The sequence below is a fragment of the Aulostomus chinensis genome, chromosome 22 (assembly GCF_037954235.1).
Source record: "Aulostomus chinensis isolate RoL2024-O1b breed Wild chromosome 22, RoL_Achi_v1.0, whole genome shotgun sequence".
In the NCBI taxonomy this organism is placed as follows: domain Eukaryota; kingdom Metazoa; phylum Chordata; class Actinopteri; order Syngnathiformes; family Aulostomidae; genus Aulostomus; species Aulostomus chinensis.
The window spans coordinates 7,307,975-7,323,911 of record NC_141341.1 but is presented as its reverse complement, the minus strand read 5'-3'; the positions used below and the strand labels follow the sequence as shown (position 1 = coordinate 7,323,911).

Sequence of the window (15,937 nt, the reverse complement as noted above, 5' to 3'; positions counted from 1 at the left end):
AAAAATGCTTTGGAGCTAACTGTGTATTTCAGTCCCCTCTGCTTTTCGTACACTGCAGTTTTCAAAGTCTCCATCACTATGTGACACAACAATCTCCGTGCTAGCTAGTACAGCAATACTGAAAATGGCGAGGTTTGATGAAGATTTGGACGGTGCAGTGACAAATTTAGAACATTTACTGTGGAACAGTAATGCTCTTGCATGCTTGACAACTGAATGTGTAAAAAAAGTTTGTAAACCAAGTATGACTAATCATGGTTTCCCTCCATTGCCGTCGCTGCGTCCTGAGCTTAGCGACACCAACAGCTTACGGAGATACAAACAAGTCAGAGCTCTTTTAAGCTGTAGCAGAATGACACCAGGTTGACTTCTGACTATGATCTAAAATATATTTCTCTGTAATATGAGTAATAATAATAATGAAGTTGAGTCAGGAAAAGCCTAGAGTGAGTACAGAGCTGTTCAAGGGCTCTGAAAGAAACCTTTTAGACCACAGTTGCTCAGTTTTAAAAGCTCTTTATGTCAGACAGTGACCCAGTTGAAACAGACAAGTAATTAAGCGGCATTGTTTGGCAGTTAATGAGAATTTTCAGCAGTCTGCGACCAACTCGTGTAGGTCTGGCATACAAAACAGGAACACAGTGGAAGATGCATGCAGAGTTTCGGCTCTTTCCCTCTCACTTTTCTGTTTATCAGACTTTTATGCAAATACAAATCACTTCATCATTTCAGATTTTTTTCACTTCATCTGGCTTTCTGTGCAATCACAACCTTTGTTCAACACTGTCCATTTGACACTCAACCAACCAGTACCGAAGCTTCCAAACACAGGGAGGCCTCGATTGACAAAAACTGCCAAGAGTTGCTGAGGAAACTGACAGATGAGAATGAAAGCAAAGACATAGAAATACTGTTGCCTTGGAAACTGACATTCTGCAAGGCAGTTTTATGTAATCTATGTGGAATCGTGCCAAATTTCTCCAGGCCATCCATGAACTTTTCAACTCTTTTGTCCAAAAGCCTAAGTAAAGCTGGAAGACAAACAGTGGTGCTCTCCGCCATTGCCTGGGGAATCTACAGTCGGGCAATATTCACCTCTCAAATATCACCTTTGGTATAAAATCTACACTACAGTCACAATAAACAGGTCCGTATTCTGGGCATCATGTGAATAAAGGAATAGTACAGCTAGAGGTGATCATTTGGAATAATTCTTTGTGAATCAACAACAGCAGGTTGAAAGCCAAAGGTGATTTTTAAATGTGGGTGCAGGAAGTAGATGAACTGCATCGTTCCCTCGTTCATCAGCCACCTCGAAGGCGCCCTTGAACAATTATGCTGTAATTGCTCTCTGCCCACTGAAAAATGGAAACTCTAGACTCAACGTCTGTACCAGCTGCTGTATTTGTCTACTGAGCGAGCACACATGCTTGTAGGAACTAGACTGAAATAATACTTTATTTTATGGCATAAATACCTCAGCCATGAATGTGAATTCTGAACTTACTCAACTTGGTTAAAACGGATCTCAGTATCTAGATTTCAGATTAACACCAAGTAGAATGCACAGTACTGCTGGCTTTATTACTGCTGGAAGAATTGCAGTATCAATCGAATGAGAGATGGGAGATTGAATCAGGAATATTGCAATTGGGTATCAGTACTAATGCTTTTACCAGTTAAGATATTGTACTGGTGGTGCCAATCCATGTACCGATCCAGATTCCCTTCCATATCTTGCACTGGATCATGAATTCACTGTGGCCCCACATGAGACACATCCCTGATCCATACAGTTCAAGTTCATGTATTTTCTGAATGAATTAAAATTGATGCACGTGTGTATATTTTTTGCTGCTTTTATAAGAAGTGCTCTGTGGTTTTCTATGGCCACGTAACCTTGAAACAAAATTGCCAACAACAACAATAACAATGAAAAAAGAATGCCGGCATTGTATTGGCGGGTGTGAATCTGATTTTGACTGCAATAAACTGGATCTGTGCATCTCTAGTTGTAGCTCACCTGTCAAGGCTCAACAGGTAACATTTTTTAGCTTGGTCTACAAGTAGTCAATATGAATTTCCCCCACAGATTCAGCTGGAGTGGTTCTCTCATCAGAGATCCCTCCTTTTCCATGCTGAGAGGAAATATTTGGTATGCCCGAAGCACCTCCTGCTCGTCAGGTTCTTCCATTCCTGGGTGTGACCCTGAAGCTGAGCTGGCAAGGATTACACCTCCCAGCGGGCCTGAGAAGGCCAGAGGGAGATAAGGGACATTACTGGGAAAAATACATGTGGGCTGCTCAGGTAGATCTGTCCACCTCATGACCTTGATCTGGAAACGTGGGTAGGTTTGACACTTCTTTATGGCACTGCAGAGAGGAAGCATTCTTGGTTAAACTTGTCAAACAGTCAAACAAAGGGGCCTTCAGTTGGAGTTACTGTATTATGCATGCAGTTGGACAAAGATTCGTGTCATCCCAAAGATGTTTTCAGAAACTGCTTTGCATCCCGCCAGTGGAATGCTAATTTTAACCATGGTTTGATGTCTCTATCAAAGTTGAGACAAACTGGAGAATCTGTGTGCGTATGCGGAAAATTAACTTTTAACAAAAGTAACTCCCTTCTATATGATTGTAAAATCATATTCAAGATAACAATTTGTTTCAAGATATGGAATTACAAAGGAATGATTAACAATTAGATAACCAAATAGTTTCAAATTGGTTGGTTTGGTACGTTTACATGCTCTTTTTCAAATTAGGGAAAAATCCCAATGAGCTGAAATGTGTCAAGTTTTGCAGGACATGGACACATTGTCTTACTGCACTACAGTTTCATGCCTGACGTGTTCACAGAGGGTGGCATGATGGTGCAGTGGTCAGCACTGTTGCCTCACAGCAAGAAGGTTCTGGGTCCGAGCCCCGGCTCCAGCACAGGATCTTTCTGTGTGAGTCTCCATGTTTTCCCTGTTCCTGTGTGGGTTCTCTCTGGTACTCCAGCTTCCTCCCACAGTCCAAAGACATCAAGAGGGGACGAGACTGATTGATACTCTAAATTGACTGTAGGTGTGGCTGTGAGTGTGAATGGTTGTCTGTCTCTATGTGTTGGTCCTGAGATGGACTGGTGACCTGTCCAGGGTGAACCCCACTGCTCGCCCAAAGGCTGCTGGGATAGGCTCCAGCCCCCCCGCGACCCTTAACAGGATAAGTGGTAGAAAATGGATGGATGTATCACAGTTTTTACCCTCAATAACATTATGGATAAGGGAACACATACATTTTCTATTTAGACATTTTTCAGAGAACCACTGAAGAAGTCACATTATGAATAATGTTACAAAGTCAAGCTTTCACGGCTATTGTGCTTTTTTATGGTATTTAATGACCCCATAACCTCCCCAGCCACACTTGTATGTCTGTGTTAACATCCACAATTTCACTCACAGCTAAAAATATTTCAAGCGGTATGTTCAAGCGGTTCATTAATAATTGGGTTTTGCAGCTGCTTGTGCGGGCGCCACCAGGACCAGGCTGAAGGACAGGGTTGTAATTACAGAGGGAATGTGTCAGAGGTTTCACGGCACTTAATTCTATGTCTTTTGGAATTAAAACGCATGATACTAAAGTCTGCAGTGAATAATACCACAAAATATTTCATCCCCACATGCCAGTAGGATGGATTTAATGTTTACAGGCATTTAACACAACATTCATCGACCTCCGTAATTTCCTGCTGTTATCTATATTATAACAAAAATAGTCTTCTTTTCCCCTGGAGCAGGGACAGAAATTTGGAATTAAAGGCATAATTTCAGGTAGTTTAGTCAAAATTGGATCAGTGGGACATGAAATGGGGAATTGTTATGCTCTGGAAGTTAGACTAATTCCAAAACGTTCAATGCAGTTGAACACTGGCAGTCCAAAAATGAAGTAGCATTCAAATGGAGGGGGGGGGAGACAGGATGCAACATTTTGTCAACAAAATCAAGTCAGATGAACACATAAACTGATGAAAAGATACTGGCATGGATGCAACTACACCTCCTACATGCTGTATTCACAAATCCAATGTGGTCACTTGATTTGTTAATATTCTACTGTAACAAGTCTTTCCTCAGCTGTTACTTCTCTACCTTGTTGTTTCTCTACTTCTCATGTTCCTGCCTCTAAACCAACTTTTATGTTAGAGTGTTTCTAAATGTCTGTCGTCCGACTTGTTGCTTGGCAACTCTACACCTCAAACAGTGCCCGTTATTTCTTCTGTTTTCCCCTCCTGTTGTTGGATTATTAACATCACAACAAAATAAGAGCAGTTTTATGCTGGCTCATAGTCCCAGAGTATCTCACTGCCAATAAAGTGAAACAATACAAAAGACAGAACATAGCGAGGATATGCTGAGGGTTTGGCAGGGACTGCAAGATAGGCTCTTGATGGAGGTGGGTGGAACAAGGGACAGGAGACGGACGAGGAGTGATAAAAGAAGAGACAGAAATGAAGAGAGAACCTCGAGAGTTCCATACAAAAGTTAAAAAATTAACACACTTGATCACGCAGATGACTTAAAAGTTACGATCTCTTTCATTTGAACATTTCTGCATGTTTAGATGATTATACTGGGCTTTATTCGCATTTCTCTTGCCAATTTAATACACATTTAGTAGCAGAATCATACCAACAATCCAAGTATATTACATAACTTGCCAGTTCTTGCTTTTTTGTAAAGATATCTTAAATTTCCTTAATTTCTCATCTTAGCCTCGTTTATACCTCAAGGAACAACATTTTCTTTTATTCATGTAAAGTCAGGATGCCCTCAGTGTTGTTTTTACCAAGGCAACCTGCAGTTCAAACAAATCCTAAAGGGTGTTCATTTATTCGTTTCAAAAGTACAGGCCTGATACACAAGGAGAGTGGAAGCAGGTTGATGATGTATGGATGTGTAACGTAGCCAGCAGGATGCAAAGAGTAAACCCTCACTCCCTGACACCTCAGGAGATGATGCCCCTGGGTGTGCTCACTAGCACGTCAGCCTCTCATGCCGTAGGTGGGAGTCCCAGTCAGCTTACATTACCGTCAGCTTAGTCTCTGGTGCTGGTACAGTATCTATAGGGTCATTCTTCGTAGACTTCCCTGTTTATCTGCCTGTCTGACCCAAGGGCTATGCACATATATGTGTTGGGTTTCCAGGACACTATTCACGCACGAAGCCAGGGCAAGAAGACGTGAATGTTTTCTGCACCATTTACTCGGAACAGTCTACAGAGAGGGCCCAAACTCCAGGAACTGGTTAACCTCTCCAATTAAAAAGCATCGTAAAATCCATTGATTAGTTGATTAATATCTGTTAATGCTGAAATTGATTTGTGTCTGTAATATCCTCATATTATACATGCACTTAAAAGTCAGTGTTACACCCACTTTCCTTCCTTTTATATTAAAATACAATTACAGAGCTTTCTTTACGGCCCATGTTGGAAAAGTAGCCATACAAATCATACGGCAAAGAGGAGAAAGATGGCTTTTGAGTGATAAATGTTTCTAAATGTTACTTTATATCAGACAAAAATGTTCAGAGTACATAACTGGCAAAAAGGACTTGTAAAATATGTTTTATTATAATGAAAATATTTTGGTTCTGGGATAGATTTTCTTGTTAACATTTTATTGTCTCTCCCACCTAAAATATGAGACTCGAGGGAGTTTTGTGTTGTGTCTGAAACTTTATGTATTACTGCCTTCTTGGCTAGCTCTCTCCTCACAAAGAGATTTTCATCTCAGTGGAACTAACATGGTAAAATAAAGGTTAAACAGAGATACAGGAAGAAAATATAACCTGAGTTGCGTAGACAAACAGAGTCCCACACTGCTGCTACAAGCATTCATTCTTGACAGAGTAAACAAAGACGGTATGAAGGGCAACAAATGCTCTCTTTGTATTTCAACATCTTTGTGTCAGTCAAAATCTTGTCTGGCAACTCTCACTTCAACGGGTCTCTTATCTGAACAGGTCCATCAAAGCAAACGCTGCTGAAGGGGGAATACCACTGAGCAGCTAGGATGACACCTGGAAGTGTTTCTGCCTGTCAGGGTTCAAACAATAATGACCTGGCAGACTTAGAGCAAACAAGAAGAGCGAATGATAAAGACACAAACCCCCATACATGTTAAAGCTGCTGGTAATTGTATATGCCCCCCCCCCCCCCCCCCCCAAGATAGAACTGAACAGGAAAGGCATACAAATACAACTCTTAAAACATGCAAAAAGGCAATGTTTATCTTATTCTTATGTAACCACACAGGCTGACTAAGAGCACATTCATATTTGGTGCAATGGCCTGCAGGAGTGAATGTTGGAAAAGAAACACAAATTCACATATAAACACTTGGTTCAGGCATAAACTGCCACATACACACACTTCTCAAAAGCTGTCGCAAGCACGCAGTGAGCATGTCTGGATTCCACCCGTGGGGCCATCTGCTCTTCGAGTGGCCAATTTGAGGAGACACAAACTCAGGAGTCATTAAGGATGCAATATGGCTCCCTTGTTAATCATCAGCCTTCTTCATTTCCATTGAAAATAAGCCACTTGGTGATAAGGAAATGGAGAGGGTTTGTTGTTCCCGATCTATTTAAGAAAGTAACATTTCAGAGACAATTTTACCAACAGACAGACTGCGTCAAATCATTTGACAGGTTTTTAGGCATTTTCAGGCAGGTTAAATTAATAAATCGCAGGATGACAACACCACATTAGAAAAGTGGACTATTATTTTCCTGTCTCCATTTTTCTTTTTTATTTGACTATAGAGTTTACAGAGTGCTAGAACAGTGCAACAACAATTGACAGTATCATCTGTTGAAAATCCTGTCGTGTGTTTTGATCACATCATTACCCCCACACTCCATGTGTACCATAGTTTTTGTATAGTTACTCCTGTTTAACTATGGGCCTTCCTGTCAGTATTATTGCTTTCCTGCATTTTCAACCTCTGCCACTGAGGGGATGTGATAGGTTTACTAGTCTGTCATTGGCAGGATGAGGTTGTTTTTCATAAACAAGGTGGAGAGGTGTAGCATGAGCTGAAGAGGGACTGATTTAATTGGTGGGGGTGTTGTTTGAGAAATATTGCTATCTTTTTTTACATTGATTTTGGCTGAGCTCTTCAGCCTGCAAGCACCTGGGGGACAAGGCATTGCCGTGCAAAGGGAGACTGGTGAAGAGAAGAAACTAAATTAGATAATGCATGAATGAGATTTTTTTATCATTGCATTTTTTGTGGTAATTCTTATTACAAAGAAGTTGGCAACAAAAATAAAGTCTTTGTGTGAGAAAGATCAGGCTACATGTGCAGGTGTCTTCACAGTCATCTCAACATGCTGGCACTGAAGTTCTTAACTTGCTCCTACTCAACACCTCCCCCCACACGCCTGCTGCTTTGTCCCTGCAGCACCACGTAAACTCGGTCCCACGCATCGGATTTTTCTTCTTCTGTTTTGAAGTCACTTCCCAGTTCTCCGTTCTGCTTCCACAACAGCTACAGGCGATGGCTAACCTATGCCCCCTCCTCTTATTAATGCTAAGATTTGTCTTCATTTTGTGACTTGGGGAGACTTCTGGGCTACATTCTGCCACAAAAGGCTTCCTTTTACAACTGACTTTGTTTTCTTCCATCCTTCTTGTTGCCTCCTTTTGAAAGCGCTTCAGGAGCAGTCATGTGTAATGGCCCCTCCCCCAACTAAAGACCCTCTATTTTGATGGGAATAATATAAATAGGAATGGTGCTGCAGCCACTGGGCCTAAGGTACACCTGGTGTACCAGAAAACTGTAATGATTCATATCATCAAGCATATGTAAAACAGGCATTACCATTATATGCATATTCTATTTTTCCTGTACACATCTGTTTTCTGTAGAAGCCTGTGTGCACCAAGTATATATCATATTGTTAAAATGTAAACTGAACTTAAGGAGGCTGCTGCATTTATCACAGTGTTTTTTGTGAAAATCATTTTGGCGGTACAAGAAAGATAACGTATCAATTTGAAGCTCAAAATTAGACCGCAATCTTCTGTTAAGAAGAAAACATTAGCTGGTGCATCTTTACTGCTACATAAACAATATTCTGACCTCCACACAGAACACATAGAGTAAAAAACTGGCTTTTAACACAGTACACTGCCGTACAACTCACTGAACGTTTTCAAAGAAGTTAATGTTACTCATGCTGGATGACCTTTACACAAAGCCCTGGATTCATATATCGAATATTTCCAGCTGATGTGTAGTACTGTTCTGAGAGAAAGTTTAAAAATCAACATGCAAAGGTTTGAGGCTGGCTGAAGATGGATAATCCATCACAGTGACCACCGTGTCCACTTTGATTATCATCAAGGTTACATAACCGCGGTGCTGTAAGGCAGCGAACAGCATTCATATCAGACATAGTTGCTGAGTCACACTGACGGCGAAAAAAATGAAAGGAGACAAGGATGAACAGGTACTAATTACAGTTCACCATGTTCACGGATGCTCCAATTCAAACCATACAACCAAATATAGTAACCAACGCTGGCAAGGACCGTCTCAAAGATATGATTATGTTGCTCAGTATAAAGTCATTTGATTTCGAAGCTTAAAGGTTCAAAAGTTGCACTTTCTAAAGCTGGTAACAAGTACTGTCGGTCGCCTGGCACAGTCTTTCATGAAATGTTGCCACCTAGTGTTAGAAAAGCAAAATGCTAAATGAGCCTCAAGTTGAGTGATCATGTTGTAGAAGAGAGAAAGTAATCAACCAAGAAAATGGTTTGGGGTGTATGTAGTGCTACACACATTGTCAAATAAACTCATTGACATGATGATTTGTCACAGCTCCCTCATGGTAAATAGTGAATACCCAAATTTAAAAAGCTGACCCAGAGATGCTGAGGAAATGTGTTTATATAAAATGTGAATATATTTGAAGAGCTCCAGTGATTTACCCTGAAAGAATGAGACTTGAATATCATTTGACAGAAGATGCCGACAGCAAGTGAGAGATTGGTGGAGCGATGCAGCATGAATACAGACCAGAGGGAAAGATCGGCTGCTTCTACGGCCGTCTCGAAACAAGCATCAGCATTCAGGTAAAGTAACCAGTAGCTTGGCCAAAAAAAAAAAAAAAAAAAAAAGATTAAATAATAACCGGCCTCAGAGCAACTTTACTGCATTGTTCATCTTTTACTGACCCCCTGTTATTATATTCATGAATGCTATATAATCTGGGTTCAGTTCCCAAAAGTAAAAAACAAAGTAAATGAAAAACCCGGATACAAACTGCAGGCAAGATTCAGCATGATGTAAAATTTTTATGATTTTAATTGGATCATCTATCGTCGGCTTCCGTTAAAAAAACAACTTCTGAAATACCCCCCTCCCCCCCCTTCATGTTTCCTGCAGTGGCGCTCCTCCTTATGGCCGTGTGCTGCTGGTGGAGCTCTTAACCCCCACTTCAGTCTCATAAAGGGGGTGGTGGGTGACAACTTGACTTTTCTCACCCTCCTCAATGGATTGCTGTGCTACCCTGGGGTCCCACCTACCCAGATGTCCACTCCAAAGCTAGAAAACATGCTGATGCAACCAGATCATAAAGTGTTACAAAATGTGTCTTGCACAACTCTGCAATGGCAGATTTTTTTTGGGGGGGGGGGGGGGGCACAAGCTCGAAATCCCTGAGAAACCTTAATCTGGAAGACTGATGCAGTCAAAGTCAGAAACATACAGGACGCTATCTGTGAACATCATCCTTTCTATCTGGACCGACCATGAAACACCTGATGCACAGATGTGATGGCAGACGCCACAAGGATGGGTCACACCCTGGGACTACAGGAGATGTTGGCTCAGACCCAGAATGCTTAGTGGTGATCAAAGGATCAGTTTTCAAAGCAGTCCAGCTTATTTTTAGGGTAACGCTCAGACTCTCATGGGACTAGTCTGCACAATCCTCTTGAAGTCTATCACCATCTACTTTGTTTTGCTGTTAAGTCCTTGATGACTTTTGTCTGGCAGTGATTATGTTACGTAAAGAACCCTGCAGTGAGCTACTGGGAAAATAACACTTCAGATGGTGTAAAGAAAAGCCTGAAACACTGAATTTACAGACATGCAGTCTGCAAATCATCAATAGATTTCGGACACACGTAGGGACTCTTTGGCACGGTCCTTGGATCTAAAAGTACTGTACTGTATCTAAAAAGAGAGTGAAATATGCTTCAGCCATAGACCTGCAGCAGCCGACGGCAGAAACAACTGGACACAAATCTGGAAAAATAAGATATACAGTATGTTTACTCCAAAAGAAAAGGATTTCAAATATGAGCACAGTCATGCAAGTTAGGAAACTAAAAGCTGAGAAGTATAAAAGCTGGAGGTATAGAAGGCACAGCTCAAGAGCCCCAGATTCATGTGACTTACTGAAGCATCACATCCAAAGACAGCAAATTCCCCACCAGCTCCACCATCCAAGACTCAGTTGGTAGTAAACCCATTCCTCTTACCATCACAGTAGACTGTCAATCGGCTGTATAAAGTTATACTCAGTCAGATGGGATTAACATGGTGCTTAAAGCAGAAGAGATTGAGATGCTGTGTGTGTGTGTGTGTGTGTGTGTGTGTGTGTGTGTGTGTATACATGCTCATATTAGGAGAGGGAAAGACATGTTATTCTTGTTAAAAGTCTGAGTGTGTGAGCAACATGACACAGCAAAAAAAAAAAAAAGAGGAAAAATGAACATTTGGGAGTATGTGAGGGGAAGAAGCCCTCAGGCTGTCTGCCGTGCAGTTTCAGACACCGTGTAGTCCTGGGAGACTGCCCTGCTACTGTACGCATCAAAAACCCTGCATGTCTGTTCCACAGGGTATTAAACACCATCTATCACACACACACAGACACACACATATGCCAATGTGCAAAGGATCTGAAACTAAGTAGGGAAGGTAAGAATGGGAAGCAAATCCATTTACCATCTAATGTTTACAAGGAAAACCACAACATCAACATCAGACATAATGATAATTATGAGGGACAATGGAACCTAACATTTTGTCCAACAGGCTTTCCAGACAAACATTTTTTCCTCTTAATAAAGCTTTTCTCCATCATTATAAACACCGCTAATCTCTCACTTGGAGCCTGTTGGACAAAACTGAATGAAATGCCTTTCTTAACTGAAAAAGATAATAAAGAGCGCAGAGACCTCACCTGAGCCAGTATGCAGTCACCTTCCTATGTAAACATGTTTTGCTCCAATCTGCAAAAAAACCCCGACACATTAATATTCAGAAAGCAGAACTATCCACGCATGCATGTTCTTTTGAGAAATTAATGAAAATGTAAAAAAAAAAAAAAAGACCTGCCCTCTGATTCAAAATCAAAAACAAACAAACAGATGTAGTGAAAGCGTAACCCATGCAGTGAGGTACATCAGGCGCCTTGAAAAGTTACAGCTAAAAACTGAAGGTTTGTACTGAATATTCCACTGTTAACTGCTCATTAGAAAACAGCCAATGCAGCACATAGCAAGAGTTGAGTCCAAAGTAGTAATTATGACTTTACCAGGCACTGACTACTTTATTTTCAGCATCAATTTTATGGATTGAGGGCACCAGTTTCAGTGTCTTCTTGCCTCTCATTCTAAAACTGATCAGCGTCTCCATCTAGTGGTGGGATGTTGTAGTAGGAGGGTGTTCCAGCATGTGAGTTTTGGTGGCTGTTCATGTTCAACACATCTAGTAGAAGGATTTTCACAGTTTGACAAGGTTGTGTTTTTAACCAAGGCGGTGAAACTGTAACTGTATTTCATTGGTACATGCTGGAAATGTCAAGCAATGGTTTAATTTACACAAAATATGTAAGCTGTAACTGGCGACCTGTCCAGGGTGAACCCCGCCTCTCGCCCGTTGACGCTGGGATAGGCTCCAGCCCCCCCGCGACCCTTAATATGTAGGAATAAGCGGAAGATGACGATGGATGGATGGATGTAAGCTGTACTTGTAATAATGTGTTTTTTAATCTCATTTGATTTAACAGAAGGTTAAGCCGGCACTGTTTGATAGCAGTCGCATTTTGCTTAAATTTTTTTTTCACATTGTAACTTTTTTCTGCATGAAAGAACTGATCCTTTTTAATCTTTTACATAAATATTGTATTCAAAATTTGAATAGTATACAGATCACATCATAGTCTTACCCACTGGTCTTTGAACCTCACAGCGTCGAGTCACTTTCTTTCCTTTTCTGAGAGACTAAAGACATTTTGACAGGCTGTGAACTAGATAACTGCATCATAATTAATCTGCATTTTCAATCAAAACACTTGGTTTAACACACCATCTGCAACTGTGACAAGCTCCCCAGAAATTTTACCGCTGAAAAAGAAATCTCAGATATAGACTATTCTATTTATTATCTGTCACCACATGAGGGCAATCATATTCCAACTTAATTCTAAGCAATGGAGTGTCACATCTTTAACACAAGCAGCTCTTTCAACTACAGTTTCACCAGCAGAGGGTGACTCCTCTCTTCGGGCTACATTCTGGAGCGCACACACACGAACACACACACACACACACACACACACACACACACACACACACACACACACACACACACACACAAATACAGCTGTTCTTGCCCTGAAGAAAACATGTCATATCAGCTGTGTACAAACAAACAAGCACTACCAAACACTCAAGAGTACATCTCGGCATGTCATAATGGCCCACCTCCAAATATGGCAGAATCTTGGCTATTAATAATTGATAGGAGTAATTAAGTTAAAGGTGCCCCGTTCCATTGCACTTTCACTTGAATACATTCATTTCACGTCCTCTATATTTTAAATAAAACACAAAATAAACACATCTGTAGATTTTAGTCAATTGGTAAATTGTCATCCTGGCGGCACGTTTAATAGCAATCTGGTGTTGTCATTAAAAAATAATCATTGCTACCATGTATGATACATAAATCAATACTTAAGATGAATTTAACGTGTTTTTTAAAAACATTTATAAATGGTACACACGGGAGAAATAAGGAACTCCTGCATCTATGACAGAAGTGAGCAATGATAGGCTAAAACTTATTCACCATTTGTATAAAACAGATTGATATGTTTTACATGTACAGTGTCCAAAAAAATTACATTGATATTTAAATACATAAATGCCAGATTTTGCAAAATTTGAGGCGTTTTATGTTCATTTGATATCAAGACAGTTTAACAGTATGAGGCAAACGAATCCAGCCATGAAGCATTTAGTTTTATATCTTGAATCCTACTATCTTTAATGCTTTCATAGCTTAAGAGATCTTAAGAGCAGCAACTGTGTCACAAATGAATAGAATATCTTTGGTGTCATTTAATCACATCAAACTGAGTCATTGCTTCTTGCCACAGTGAGCTGAAGTGTGGCGAATGGCTGCATTTTTCTTTACTTTAACATTTTTATATTCAGGCTAAAAATAGGGCTCATTTTTAATTCCTCGTTTATAAAATTAAAAATTTACCAGGTGAATGCTTGGGTAGTCATAAATAAGATGTGGTATGTGAAAGAAAAAAAGATTGCTCCAAGATAACCTCGCTAAATAAAGCATAATGCACTCTGGCTCCGGGAGGGACAGAGAGATGAAATGTAATCTAGACGTACACTACTACTTTACTGTTTTACTGACCTAGAAAATCCTCCCCCCTCACTGAACTCAGATCTAAAGTGAAGCTTACTCCATATCTGTCTGTCGCAGAAAGCCTGTGTTCGGTGCTCTTTCTGGGGAATTTAGGGCAGATGTACTCAACTGTGTTACTCACACTGTGGAAGGAAAACTCCTGCATAGTAATAATTAAAACCTTAAAGTAGAAGTGACTGGAAATGTGATGGCTGGTGTGGCTCGTCAGCAGGAGGAGGCTTCTGATTACTGTTGCGCCAACATTTTCTGCGTTACTTTTTTTTTTTTTTTTTTACTTTTTGGCCCACATTTCCATTTCCTATGAAGTTCTACAACTCACTGTATTGTAATGTTTGATATAGATGGTTGGCGTGGATAGAGAGACAACAGCTGGTTGATTTGCTGTTTCCAGGAATTACATACTCTCCAAATCCATGTGACAGTTACAATGCACAGTATCTACAAGTAGTTAAACAAGAAAAAAAATGATGAGTCTCTCTTTCAAGATTACCAGTGGCACCATGTCTGAACAGCTTTTACCTCCTGTGTTTTATGTCATTTTATAAAGAGAAAAAAAAACACCCAACTTTACACATCTGGAATCAAACAAACGGCAGCTCAGCCTTTTATGTTAAACAAAATCTCACCAAGACAGTGGTTGGGGGAAACCTTTTCTACAGTCACTTTTTTTTTGCTAAAACACAACAAAGCAAAACAACTACGTTCCTTGTTTCATACCAATAATTCTTACATTTGAAAAAAAGTATAAATCTTTAACTGTGGTTTCTCAAAAAGTATACAAGGTGGAGAAAAGCTGAATCAGAATAATAAAGTCATCTTCCAAATGTTCCCCTCGTAGGATTCATTTCCCCCCCTAATTCAGGACAGATTGAGGACCCAGATCTACCGAGTAATGCAATTCGTCATTTACTGACCCACATTTGGTCGTAAAATCCCTGGTCTGACATGAACCCTGAACCTACAAAATGCACCTGGGGTGATTCTTATTCAGCTGCAGTATTTACAGTGCGAATGAACACCGGCTTGTTTGCCTGTGTTACCTGGCTGCCCTTTCATCTGATGACTCATTCACAGGAATCAAAGGCAGGAAGCAGCTTTCTCTTTCAAGCCACCTTATGAGAAGAATATGGTAAGATATGGAATTTATAACACAGCTACAGATGTCATGTCAAAATTTACCAGCGTCCATTAACTAAAATCACTGACAAGCTTCTTGTGAGGAATATGAAATTAATCTAAAGTAACTCAATTTTCTCAACTGATCACATGAACCACATATACTCCAACACGCAGATATCTGTAAAGCAAATTTCTATGACTGTTCCAAAATTTTCCGGTTAATAATTTTCTGACATTTATCATTTTCATTAATGGATGAACCCTGTACATATTTTCTGTCTCCAAAATATTCTCCTCCACTCAGACATCTCACAGCGACCACAATCACTGTTGTTATTTTTGATTAGAAAAGTCCCCCCAAAAAAACACATGACTGCAGAATAAACAGCAAATTTCCTGGTTCATGAACATTAAAAAAAAAAACTGTATCTGTAATAAATTTGGTTGGAATGTTTTACAATCTATAGTGTTTCTGTCACCCAGCTGTAGTTGCTGCTCTATTTCTCTCTAATGCTTATCCACTCGTGAATGTCGCCGCTTCTCCCTCCCTCTCTCTCTCTCTCTCTCTCTCTCTCTCTTTCTCTCTCTCTTTCTGTCCCCAGGCCAGGTGATGTAGAAAGCCTTGAATACATTGTAATGCATATCCAGCCTGTCAGCTTTGAACTATACTTATCTGGCCATCTCTTGCATGCCCATAAGCCTGTGAATTCACATCCTAAATTGATGCTGTGAACCGAGAATCTATGGAAAGAGCTGAAAACAGAACAGCAAGGACTGACTGACTTGAAAAGTACTGAAGCCATGTAGAAAGAGGCAGGTGAAGGGCGGTGAGAGACGTGGGTGAGAGACGTGGGTGAGATGTGACGGCTGCAGCTTCACATCACAGACGCACTCATGTGTGCTTCGTCTCAAGGTAGTGTCTCTGACCCTGCTGCTGGAAAAAGTTAGAGATGATTCTGCTTCGTTTTTTTTTAGGTTTATGCGAAAGGTCTCAGGCAAAATTCTAGCACAAACTAATGTGAGGAAACAGAGCTCTTGGGCAATGACCTGCTACGTGTAAGTGGCTGAAAATCTGAAATCTGAA

At 40.4% G+C, this 15,937-nt stretch overlaps 1 protein-coding gene across 1 annotated transcript in view; it reads right to left on the bottom strand.

The window, feature by feature from the left end:
• Positions 1 to 14,765: 14,765 nt before the first annotated feature.
• LOC147240561 (uncharacterized) overlaps positions 14,766 to 15,937 on the bottom strand; it is a 47,284-nt gene continuing 46,112 nt past the window's right edge. The window contains exon 7 of the transcript XR_015111100.1: positions 14,766 to 14,846. The gene's annotated coding sequence lies outside the window, so the exon portion shown is untranslated. The remainder of the gene's footprint in view (positions 14,847 to 15,937) is intronic.